Consider the following 12,965-nt stretch of genomic DNA (forward strand, 5'->3'; position numbering starts at 1 on the left):
AGGAACACAAACCGTGACTAAGACAGTTACTATAAAAACAAACCCTTCAGAGAACCAGGATTAGAAGTCAGCCCGTAAGATGTTGGGTTGTTGGATGTTGGAAAGAGCAGAAACCCAGTCCTGAAGAAATCTACCAGACTCTAGGAACTCGCTGAACTCAGCAAAATGGTGTAGTGATAGAGACAGGAGAGTGTCCAGATAAAGAAGCCATCCTTAGATGCCGAGGACCATCTGATCAATCAGAAGGAGCCTTAGAACAGATGATGGCTGTCAGAAGAAGTGTAAAAATTGTCCTCATAGGCCAGTGAGGAAAGCCAGTTGTCAGGAGGCCTTTGGAGGTGGTCTGGTCAGAGCTGCCTTCTGCTTGACTTTGATTTTGCAAAACCTTCAACCTCTCAGGGGAAGGCAGGAAATTCTGCCCCAATCATGGAGCACCTTTTGAGGGAACTTTATCAGTTCCTGAAGCCGATGGAGGAACTAAGCCAGAGGGAGCGGAGAGGCGGCAGGACTCAGAGGCCTTGGGGAGTTAGGTGAGGTTCAGGTTCCCTGCAGAGACTGCTCAGAGGACTCATGTCACCCAGCCTGAGCCCCTTGGGAGCAGATCTACTTACCCAGTATATCTGAAAAAATATGATGGTACGAGATTCCCACCGAGAGTTCCTCTGCCATGCCTGTTCTTAGGGACACAAAACAGTAGCAATGGAATAGCCTGACTTCCATCCCCTACCTCCTGCCCTCACAGTCAAGCTAGGGGATGGACTGGTGTCTCCTGTCTACATATCTCCAAGCTTCAGTTGACAGGACAAGCCTCAGGGTCCCACTTACAGGGATCTGAGTGTGTGTGGAAGAGTGGGTATGGGCAGGGCGGGAAACAGTGACCATCTGTGGCAGAAGACTGACCAGGAAGTCACTCTGAATATTAGGAGAGACACCAGGATGGACTAAACGCTAAGCTCACTGGCTCTTTAGGGGAAAAGAGCACCAAGCAACAGTACTTGCCCATTTCTGTGGGTTAAGTAACCCACCAAGGACTATCTCAGGCACTTAGCATGATGTTACTGTGATGGGACTCCTCCCCTGCTGGATGGATTCAAGACCACCACCTAGGGACTGACAACCTAGGAGAGGAAGACTCCATGTTCAGAGAGCACGCTCTGAGGATACACCTGACGTGATATTCTGGGGCAACATCCAGAAGACAATACCTGCAAATAGGTCAGCTGCTACTTAAAGTGGGAGGGACAGGAAGGAGCAGGATCTGTGAGATGCTGGGACAGGGGACAGGAAGGTGCAAGGTCTGTGTGACTGTTGGAAAGGGACAGAAAGGTGCAGTGTCTGTGAGACGGGAGGACACAAGGTAGATGGTAGGTTGGAGGCAGGGGCCAGGATTTAAATACTCTTTCTTGATTGTTTTGGTTCTGTTGGCCTGGACTTGTTAAAAGGGTACTGAAACCAGTCCCGAAATGAATGCATTTAGCCGTATGTAAATGATGTCAGGAGATCCGATATTAAAATATATAGCCCCCCCCCCCCAGAGTGAAGACAGTGAGCCGCAGTCTGGTTCTGAGGCCAGGGAGGGCTGACGACTGTAGATCCACCGTGAGGCCTCCATTAGGAAAGCTACAGAGGTTCCTGTCTGTCCTCACTACTCACCTAACTCCCATGGAATGATGGGAGAGAAGAGTCTTGTCAAGGTGCACCACTGTCTTCTTACCTTCCAGCCCTAAATACCAGCACTTAGGGCCCAGGCTGGCAGCGCTTCATCAGAGAAGCACGAGAACCCATTAAGTGGATTCCCTTAACCGAGTGCCCATACCAGGGCTCACAACACAGGTGGAATCTCTGAGGCAAGGAGGGCATAAGGTAGAAATCCAAGGATTAGGATGCAGCATCCATCTGTTCCAAGCAGCTCCTGGGAAGGAGTCCAGGATGGAGACCAGCTCTGCTCCTCTGAGGTGGTGTAAAAGCATCACGCCGGCCTCTGCTGTCTCTGGATGTTTGCCTGTAGGTTTGCTTCTGGAAGGCTGTCTCGCTAACCGTAGCTAACCACACATCCCAAAAGTTTTTTCTGAGGGTCCAGGTGGCCTTGCATTATGGGGAGACATCGCCATCTAATGACACTGTCAGCTGCACATACAGCCTAGATATTCTCTGGCCAAGGGAATAGCCAAGACCCACTCTGAGCGTTCAAAAGAATCCCAGAGGCCTGAAAAACGAACTCGCGGCTTTCTACCTAGGTGAGTTCCTGAAAATCGAGGTGTGTCTAACTCAGCCATAGGTGACCCTGACTGTCTAGATCGGTGGCTCTCAAGCCTCCTAATGCAGTTTAACACAGTTCCTCACATTGTAGTGACCCCCAACCATAAGATTATTTTCACTGCTATATCATAGCCCCAATTTTGGTAGTTATGATTGTAATGTAAATATGTGTTTCCTGATGGTCTCCCTGTGAAAGGATCATTCTACCCTCAAGGGGGTCAGCATTGAGAAATGCTGGTCTAGACAGACACTTCCGAGTCTTCCTTGGATTCTTCTCTTTACATCAGATACAGCACCAAGTCCTGCAAGCTTCCACTCAAGATCCTAATACAGACCTTCCATCCCAAACCTTTTCTCTCTCTTCTGTACCAACCATCTGTACCCTAACTTCTGTCCTCCATACTCAGTCTCTGTCCCTCAGAGAAGGAAGACAGTTTTAATGATATTTGGAGCATGTTTACATTCTGTTCTAGACCAACCAGGACCACCCAAATGCTTCAGAATAAAACCCAGCATGGTCACCAGGACTCACAGGGCTCATAAGGGATTGGCCATGCTCACAGATCTACTTCCTCAAAGTTTCTTCCCTCTTTGTTTTTTCTGCCAGTTGCCTTGGCAACCATGCTATCCCTTGGATGTGCTTCTCCATCTGCCCCACAACCATCACCACAACCACCACCACCACCACTTCAGATGCTCTGCTGGCCCCTCCCTTTCCTCGGCTGTTTCTGACTGCCCTTCTCACAAGAGTTTGGGTTCCCAGGGATTCCTTGGCAACATTTGTTCCCACCTCCTATCTGTCTGATTGCACAAGGTCTAGCCCAGAAGGGCCAGGATCTGTTTTGTCTCCTGCTGTTCCTCTCTTGTTTGGGTCAGGGCCAAGCAAGTGCTAACAGATTTGTTTAGACCGAAATACGTGGTGTGGCGGTTGATGTGATAAACTAGAGTGTGGGTAGTCACAACGCTAATCTCATGTCTGCAACAATCTGTAGACCGGATCTTGTGTCGATCTTGAGTCGATATAGAGATAGATGTCAATCTGGGGCAAACCAGTTTTTTGATTTGTCATCTTCAAAAGGGAAGAGGTTTCAACTCGAAAACAAAAAGCCATAGAAGAGACACAGAGCTTCTGAGTGGAGGCTCCTTCCTTTCCAGCTTCTCCTTGCTGGAGGTCCAGCTCATTTGTCCTAGTATGGACCCTGCAGATACTGCGAACGTCTTGTTAATCACAGCTTCCCAGCTTGGCAAAATCCACAAGGCCATCTCAGCCCTTAGGTTTATCTATCTGAGAATATCCTGGGTCACATCCTAACACTATCACTTCACAAGTTCCTTTCAAAGTGGACATCCCCCCTCTCACTGCACTATTATGGAGTACTGGATCAGTTACTTTTCTTATTTATGAGACCAAATAACTGAAAAGAAACAACCTGAAAGAGGAGAGCTTCTTTGAGTGAGGGATTGAAGGTACAGTCCATCCTAGAGGGAAGATGTAATTGATGACAGGAGTGGCTGTGGTTTGATGACAGGGGTGACTGTGGTTGTGGCCATAGGACCTTGCTCACATCTCAGATCCAGAAGCAGAGAGTGGAGGGCCCTGCTGTTCCCTGTGCTTTCTCATTTTTACCTTTTATTTGGCCTTGGATCCCAGCCCATGTGCAGAGCCACTGAGATCCAGGGTAAGTCTTCTCCTCAGTTGAATTTCTCTGGAAACACTTTCACAAACACACATGTCAGAATAGTGCTAAATGATCTTCCTAGCCAGCTACAGTTCTGGTCATTCCAGACTGTAGCATTGAGTTGATGGTGTGTTCTGGAAGCTCTCTCTCCTGAAAGTTGATGGGGAAAATATATGAATTCAGGCATAAGGTCTGTGGGTGTATCTCTTTGAACTTTTACACTTTGCTTGGCACACAAAATTCCCTAAGTAGACGATGTGGGCTATAGAGAACCAAAAAGAGAAGGAAAGAACAAAACTTCTCTGGAGGCAAAGTGGCTGAGACAGCAGACTTCAATATTCCCTTTGGTTACTTGGCTCTGCTCTAAGAGAAATGAGGGAGGTCCTTCATCCGTTGCTTGGTGGAGGGAAGATGAAGCCATCCATTGCCTTCCTCTGAGTCCCTCTAGGGAGTCAGTACTCACTTCGTCCATCTACACAGATGCCACACTCCCCACCTCCAACCTCATCCATGTGTTCAGTGAATAGGTAGAACCCACCAAAGCCTGCATCTTATGCAAGACTCACCTCCAGACCACTGCTGCAGTGGACCAAGGGCCACCTTCTTCTACTCAGTGTTACAAAATGGAGGATGTAAGAGTTGTGGCAAAAGTCCAACCTGGGTTCCTCAGAAAATTTCTGCTCTGTGGCCTCTAGAAAAGAGGCCAGTAGGTCTTATATTGACCAATGAACCCCACTCATTATATCCAAAAGGGACCCTACAACTCCCATTCTCTCCGTAGGAGATCCTACACTCCCATTGTAGAGTCCCACAGACACTCTACAGCGACCACTCTGGCCACAGAGGACCCTAGAGTTCCTCTTCCTCTTAATGAAGATCACTAAAATCTGGCGTGGACCCAAGACACCAAAGTTCCCAGAGATCCTTGCTTCTTCATGAGGATCATCCCAATAAAACAGTTTCTTAACAGAAAGGGTCTTTGTAGGCTTCTGTCAAGGTTCCAGTGTCTCCTGGTTTGAGTCCAACTCACTGCTCTGTGGCTCTGGCTCGTCTGCTCCTACCCAGCGAAATGAGCACCTCTTGGAAACGGCAGCAATTTCTCACAAGTCTGGGGCCATGAGTCTTCTCCTGTTTCTTCTCCAGGAGTCACTGAAATTGAGGTCAACTTCCTGTTAGCAAAGCCCTCCACAGTGAGGCTGCTCCTTCAACACAGGGGCCTCTCCTAGAAGCCCAGATCTTTCAAGAACAGGACCCAGAAAGTCCAGGATTCTTAGTTTTCAAACAAGTTCTCCCATTTGATTCTGATGTTAGCTCAACTTACATTGTTTTTTCTTCCCTCAAAAAATGAAGTCTCAGTTTGACCATTGGCCTACTTATACAATTAGTGTATAATGTATTTAAGATGCTGGGAGCACACTGATAGCCTCCACCAGATCTGAAACAACCACTTTATGCCTTAAAGCATGATACGACCATAGTAGTTCATTCTCATTTGTACTTCCAGCTCCTCCCTCCCCACAACTTCTGTGCAATTATTTTTATGTATTTCCGTCTAAAGAATGTGATGTCTTAGGCCTATAGTCAAGCAGTTCTCCACTATGTCTCAGCTCCTAGACGTTTCACCCCCTCCTATGAGTGCCACTCAGGGGACCAAACTATGGCATTAGACATACCTTAGTATAGTTTCTGTATGGATGAATGGAGACATAGGTGGAGTTAGATTTGGGGATGTTTGTCAATTATACCTTCAATGCATTGACTTTCTAGCCCCTCAGGGAGAGATTGCTTCTGCCCACAAGTAGCTGAGCTGCAGGAATTTCCCTCCTGCCTGCTGTCTTTGCTCAGGTAAATTCCAGGCTCATTTTGGCCAGACAGCAGCTCTCTACTGACACTGCAGGTTCCCAGGCCTGACGGCAGCTGCCTTCTATGTTACTCACAGACAAGCCTAAAGTTTTGGAAGGAGCCATTTCTGCTGTCCCACATCTTTGGCAAATTTTGAAGGAGTCTTTTATGGCATACCCAAGTCTCCCCTTCCTTGTGTCCATGTTGAATGGGAGAAAGTTGCCTTCCCTGTCATCGGGCAGCCGCAGAGACTGAATTCCTCTTCTCTCAGGAAAGGGCAACCTTTATATCTGGGACACCAGTTACCACCCACAAGCAAGTGTATGCCATAGGAGAAGCCTAGTTCCAAGTCCTTCCTGCAGACCCTAGAGGGCTCTGTGAGAGTGTTCCATGGGAGCATGAGAGGGCTCCGTGTCCCAGCCTCCAAGTTGGAAGCAGGTACAACCTGTGCTCAACTTCCCAGAAGTCTTTGTGCCATGGTTGCTGCGTTCCTACCCAGTGCAGCCGTCATCTATATGTTCTCCCCGGTGCTGTCAAATCCGGAACCAGTCAGACATCTCAGCCACAGCAGGCTCTTCCCTCCCTGTCGCCCCACTGCTCCCTCTGTATTCTCCCCAGGATTCTGCTCTCTCACCCCACCCTCTGCAAGAGGGCATGCAAGAGAAGTTATAGGGCTGCAGCCCCCTGTCCCCACTTCTTGTTAGAAGGAGTAAGGCTGTTTGCTACTTCCTACAGTGTAAGAGGAAGCAGAAGCCTGCGTTTATAGCTAACGGTGAGCATGTGTGAGCCCTCAGGTGTCATAACAAACATGTCCTCTCATGTAAGCCTCTTCCGTCTGGAGGATCTGTCTCACTTCCCACACTCGGGCTGCCAAGTTCAGGAAGGTTGATCTGATGAGTAAAGGTACTACAGTTTAGCAGGCACATGGGATAGGTCTGGGAACAGAAGACACTGGAAAGAAATCCAGAAAACAGAGACCCCCCCTGCAGGTGTTAAGATCCAAGGGAGGGCAGAGATGTTGGGTCCAGGCGCATCCTCGGGGATCTGGAAGCTGAAAGCATGTTCCTGGGTTACCAGGATCAAAAGACCTGACTTATCCCATGAGAATCAAAGTGGAGAGGAAAACAAAGACCCTGTTCTCTCCCACCTCAGGCCCGATCAGGAAGCCAGGCTGCTCTCAGAGGCAGCACACGCTGAAGGGTGCTCAGTCTGGAGACCTGAAACTGAGATAGGTGTAACAGGCCTACTGGAACAAGTGGGGCTTTCCCACAGTGGCAGACAGACAAGAAGTATGTGCTCAGAGGGTGGGACAAGCCCAGTACACATCAGGAGTGTGTTCAGAGCATGGGACAAGCCCAGTACACATCAGGAGTGTGTTCAGAGCATGGGACAAGCCCAGTATACATCAGGAGTGTGCTCAGAGCATGGGACAAACACAGTGCACATCAGGCTCTGAGAGCAGCCAGGCAGAGCTGAGCATTGCTAGTACCACAGCCCCAAGCTCTCTGTCCACTTGGCTCTCTTCTATGAATATGCTGTACATGTGGGGAAATGGAGAAGGCTAAACATCCGGCCAAACTGCATTTTACTCAATATGCACTTTCTAGCCCTCTCCTGATCCTTGGAATTAAAAAAGATCCATTTATCCATCCATCCATCCATCCATCCATCCATCCATCCATCCATCCAACTATCCATCCATCCATCCAGCTATCGGTGTTTTGCCTGCATGCATGTCTTTATGAAGAGCATCAGATTCCTTGGAACTTGAGTTACACAGACTGTTGTGAGCTGCCATGTGGATGCTGGGAATAGAACCTGGGTCCTCTGGAAGAGCAGCCAGAGCTGTTGAGCTACCTCTCCAGCCCCAATCCTTGGAATTTACTCTTCTAGCTACTGGGCTGATTCTGGTCATTCCCGTTATCCCTGGGCCCCTGGAGTCCTGCCTGTATGTGAAGTTCTACACAGGGACTGTCCCTTCCATGGGCCCATGTCATGTGCAGCACCTGAGATGCCAGAGGCTCTTCCTCAGAAAGTGTGTACCTAGGGAAGCTAGGGCAAAGACCATGTCCTAGCGCAGGACTCTCGTGGTCTTAAACACAGGTCCATTCAAAGCCCTGCTGTTGGTACTGTGGATTTCTGGTCCACAGGAGCCTGATGTCCTTTCCCGACATGCTCTATAGCAACATTTCTGCAGCGAACAAAACTCAGCCTCCACTGTCAGGAGCAGCCGCACCTGGGCTCCTCGGGGAAGAGTTTTCTTCAGGCTTCAAGTTCATAGCATTCACTCTTTTTTTTTTTTAAGATTTATTTGTTATTCATGTGCATTTGCTTATGTCTACCAACTGTGCAGGTGTCATCAGAGACTGAAAGGGGGCATCTAATCCCCTCAAACTCAAGTTACAACTGCTCAAAAGGGAACCAAACCCAGGTTCTCTGGAAGAGCAGTCAGTGCTCTTCACCACCGAGCCGTCTCTCCAGCCTCTAAGGATGTATTTCTACTGTTCTTAATTATGATGGTCTATATGTGGCAATGTGCACACCCACATAGACGCCTACAGAGCTGGAATTACGGGTCGTTGTGTGCTACGTGACATGGGTGCTGGGAATCAAGCCTGGGTTCTCTGCAAGAGTCATTTCCGAATATACGCCCTTAACCACCAAGCAGTCTCTCCAGCCTTTCACCAGTCCTATCTTTATTTGGTTTATTATTCTAGGCTATAAATGATTACGTGTTGTTTTGAATTTTCTGAAAATCAGAATGTATTGGCCATCTGACATTTCAGTGCCATAGATACAGAGCGTCAGAGTTAGTCTGTGGTTTTGAGGGATAACCTCTGCTATGGACCTTGTCCATGGATCCAGGCTCATCCAGACCTCTCCAAGTTGGGTCATAGGAACTCCCATTCCCCTCACCTCCTGTCTGCAGAGTCTCAAATGGAAATGACTCTAACCTATGGTGAGATAGCCAGTGGGTAAAGACGCTCGCTAAGCAAGCCTGACAACCTGAGTTCAAGCCTTGGACCCACAGCGGAAAGTCGTCTTCAGATCTCCACATAAATGCTGGTACTCAAACATATAATTCTCCAACATACCCTGTCCAATAGGAAGCCATGAGACTCTCATCAATATAAAGGAGCCCTGGCTCATATCCCAGAGGAAGGCATGCTGGACAGAGTGGCCAAGGATGCTGAGGTTGGACAGGCACTGCTGGGCTTTCCCCACAATCTGACAACATCCCTTCACACCCATCTACTCCATCAGCTTGACACAATCGTCCATCTTCACTCATGCCTGTGTGGTGAAGCCTTCGTGGAAGCTCAAATGACAGGAGTCAGGGATTCTCTGGTCTCACCATGTGGAGCTGGAAGATGGGGCACCCAAGAGGTCATGACAGGTTAGGGCTCATCTCTATTCTTCATCCTGGATGTGGCTTCATGCAAATCACTTGTTCTAGTAATAGTACAGAAATCGTAATAATGGTACGGTCATGCACTCCTGCTTTTCTGAATACTATGAGCACAGCAGCAAAGGAACTGATCCCAGAAAGCAGGTGCTGGAGTCTTCCTGCCTGTCTAAAGCAGTGAGTGCACAAAAAGAAAAAAGAAGCTCCCTCTCCTTTCTCTAATAGAAAAAAAAACCCAATATATTTCTAAAGTCAGAAGCTGATTAAGTGGGTTATGGCCATTTCTGATTTTGAGATGAAGAAACTGAGAAGTGCCTGTATTAACTTTGCTCATTGCTATGACAAACTACCTGACAAAGGCAAGTCGGGGAAAGAGGATTTACTTTGGCTCACAGTGTGAGGGTAGAGTCCATCATGATGGGGATGGCTTGGTGGCAAGAGTGTGAGAGGGCTGGTCATGAAAGCTAGTCTCCAATTCACTTTCTCCTTAGGAAAGTTAGCGTGTGTGTGTGTTTGTGTGACATGTGTAGATACCCAGGAAGGTCAGAAGAGAGTACCAGATGCCTGGGAGCTGGAGTTACAGTGGTTGGAAGCCTCCTGACATGACGTGACGTAACATGACATGGCGTGACGTGACATGACGTGATATGACTTGACGTGCTTTGGGACTCAGATCCTCTGCGAGAGCACTGTGTGCTATTAATGCTGAACCGTCTCTGCAGCCTCTAGTTTGAGATTTTTAAATTGTAATTGTGTATTGAATTTTATCTAAGGAAAGATTTTTCTATCATCTCAAATTGGTCAAATCATGCATTGTTTTTAGGCTATCAGTGTATCAGATCGCGTTGCTTTTCAATATTGAAAACAAAGGGGCCCAGGGTTACCATATAACTTCCTCCACAGTGGGATTTGGGTTGATGGTATTTTCTACATCTATCGTTTTGTTTGTGAAAGACATTGTGTGGCACCTTTGCTTCTGGTTTAGCTGTTGTGGCATCACCGAATCACTCTCATTACAAATGAGCAAAGACCTGTTCACCCTGTATGGCTTGCTCTGTTCTTCAAGTGTTCTGAGGGGGTGATCAGTGATATCATGTAGCACCCACAATTTCTTTGTTGGAAGGTCTTGGATTCAGTTCAGGGTCTCTAGATGGACCCTTAGGTCAAGTATTTGTCATCCTTATTTTCTCTGTTGAGATCTTTCTTCCTTCCTTTCTTTCTTTCCTTTCTCCCTCTCCTATCTATCTGTCTGTCTATCTGTCTATCTATCTATCTATCTATCTATCTATCTATCTATCTATCTATCTATCTATCTATCATCTTAGTAGTAAATCTTGTTGTAATAGTATTTGAGGCAGGACCTGGATGGATGGCCTGGAGCCTACTATGTAGACCAGACCAATCTGTCTTCCAGCTTTGCCATCCTCCTGACTTCGACCTTCCGAGTCTTAGGATTATAGGCATGGATCACTATGATTGGCCCTTCTTTTGTCAGTTTTGAGAGTTTCATGTCCATCAAAGATTTGGTACACTTGGGCTGGAGAGATGGCTCAGTGGTTAAGAGCACTGGCTGCTCCTCCAGGGGTCCTGAGTTCAATTCCCAGCAACCATATGGTGGCTCACAACCATGTGTAATTCGATCCCATGCCCTCTTCTAGTGTGTCTGAAGAGAGTAACAATGTAGTCACATATGGAAAAATAAATAAATCTTAAAAAAAAAGATTTGGTACACTTTAAGCTGTCCCTTCTTGAGGGCAAAGTTGTCTGTGGAATTCTGTGGGTGGGCATGGAGACCCAGAGCTACGCTCACTCACTGTGGGTGTACACGGAGATATGGAGCTTCACTCACTGTGAGCTACTTGCTCCCTTTCCTTTGACTTGTTAGAATGGACAGAACTGTACTATTTTGTAGGATGGATTTTTTGGTGTCATTGGATTCTATAAAGTTTTTTGTGTCTGGTTTCACTGACTTTTAGAGCTCATCAACTTTATATCTTTCTCCTTTTTATAGTTTAATAACAAAAGAAATGTTAGGTTCTTAATATAGCTATTGTATTTTGGCATACAAGAACTTTTGTCAAAATAGGAAGGGCTGGACAACATAATTGTTGTGACACAATCCAAACACATTCGTGTTTACTTTTATTCTCCTGTAATGTGTACTCCCCCAAGTAATTCAGAAAACCAAATCCAGCTGAAATGAAACATTCTACATAAAAACCTATGCATCACTGTGCTTATTGGCTGTTTGTTCCTGTGACAAAATACCAGATAGAAACAACTTAAACAGAGGAGAGGGCTATTGTTGGCTCATAGTTTTAAAGGTGAGACTGGACACCATGGGTAAATGGTGAATGACATTAAGGAGGGTGGCTTTGGATGCAGGCAAGAAATCATTAAACAACCACTTATCAAACAATTGAATTGCATTCCTAAGCACATTATTAATGTTAAAGTTTGCAAAGCCTTCATTTAAAGAGGAAGTTGAGTTGGTGAAAAAGATCACCCATCACTGAGTGGTACTAGGATGTACTAGGAGGGAGACTGGGTCTGGGGAATGAGAACTAAGCTCACCCCTGTTGTATGACAGGACTCACTCTCAGCAGGTACATTACTTCTAAAACCACACAAGTCAAACCGCAGTGGAAAATTCAGCTTATCTGGAAAGTAACAGCAAGATAAATCTTCTGCAAGCCTTCCTATTTGGGCACGAATTTATTGTGGCCTATATTCTCTCTCTCTCTCTCTCTCTCTCTCTCTCTCTCTCTCTCTCTCTCTCTCTCTCTGTGTGTGTGTGTGTGTGTGTGTGTGTGTGTGTACCCACCCATGTATGCATGTGTGAATAATTTTTGTGTGTGTGATGGTACTTTTTGGGGGTGTTGGTGAGCACACACAGACCAGCACGCACAGTGGGGCTTAGAGGACAATCGTGGAGAGTTGGTTCTCTCTTCCACAAGGGGCTCTGGGGGTTAAGCTCTGACCGGCAGGCTTTTCGACCTGCTGAGCCCATCCCACTCCCTTTCCACATTCCTTTTTGTGACAGAAGTTCTTACTAAATATGGAACCTACCATTTGTGGGGTTGATTGGGAAGTTCAAAGGCTCCTCCTGTTTCTGTCTCACTGGAACTGGTATTAGAGATGTCCGCTGCCACACTGAGTTTAATTGCGGGTGTTGAGAATCCAAACGCAGGTCTTCATGCTTGCACTCCTAGCCTCTCCTGCCTGCCTGCTTCTGTCCCAGCAGTCCCTCCTCTGGTCCACATCCACTTCCCCTCTCATCCATACTCACTACAGTGAACCAGGTGAATTCTTATCTGGTCATATAAAACTGCTCAAATGAATTCAGTTTCCATCTCCTGGCCTTTGTTTTCCTTTGCCTTTATCTTTATTTTCATTTTTGTTTGGTAGACTAGGGCTTGAACCCAGGACCCTGCCAGGCATTACTTTCATTACTAAGCTATAGTCCTAGCTGAGAAAAGTCAACTCCTCCAATCTTTCAGAGCCCCCAACTTACATTCAGGAGGGAACAAAAATGTAAAGAAGCCACTGTTTCTTAGGGCTCACTGCCAAATTTTTTAAAGTCCGTGGTGATTTTTGTTTTTCTTTTTCAAAGAAGTGAAAAATCCCTTGAGATAAGCCACCCCCAGGGCCCAGCAGCATGAAAGCGTGCACACGGTAGATGACCTAGTTCCTTTGTCCTCACTATGGGGCATTTGATGTAGGCAATTTTGCTTAGACAAACAAAACCATGAAGTTGTTTTTGAGTAATCTCTGGAGGG

Source organism: Rattus norvegicus, chromosome 1 (genome assembly GCF_036323735.1).
Source record: "Rattus norvegicus strain BN/NHsdMcwi chromosome 1, GRCr8, whole genome shotgun sequence".
NCBI lineage: Eukaryota > Metazoa > Chordata > Mammalia > Rodentia > Muridae > Rattus > Rattus norvegicus.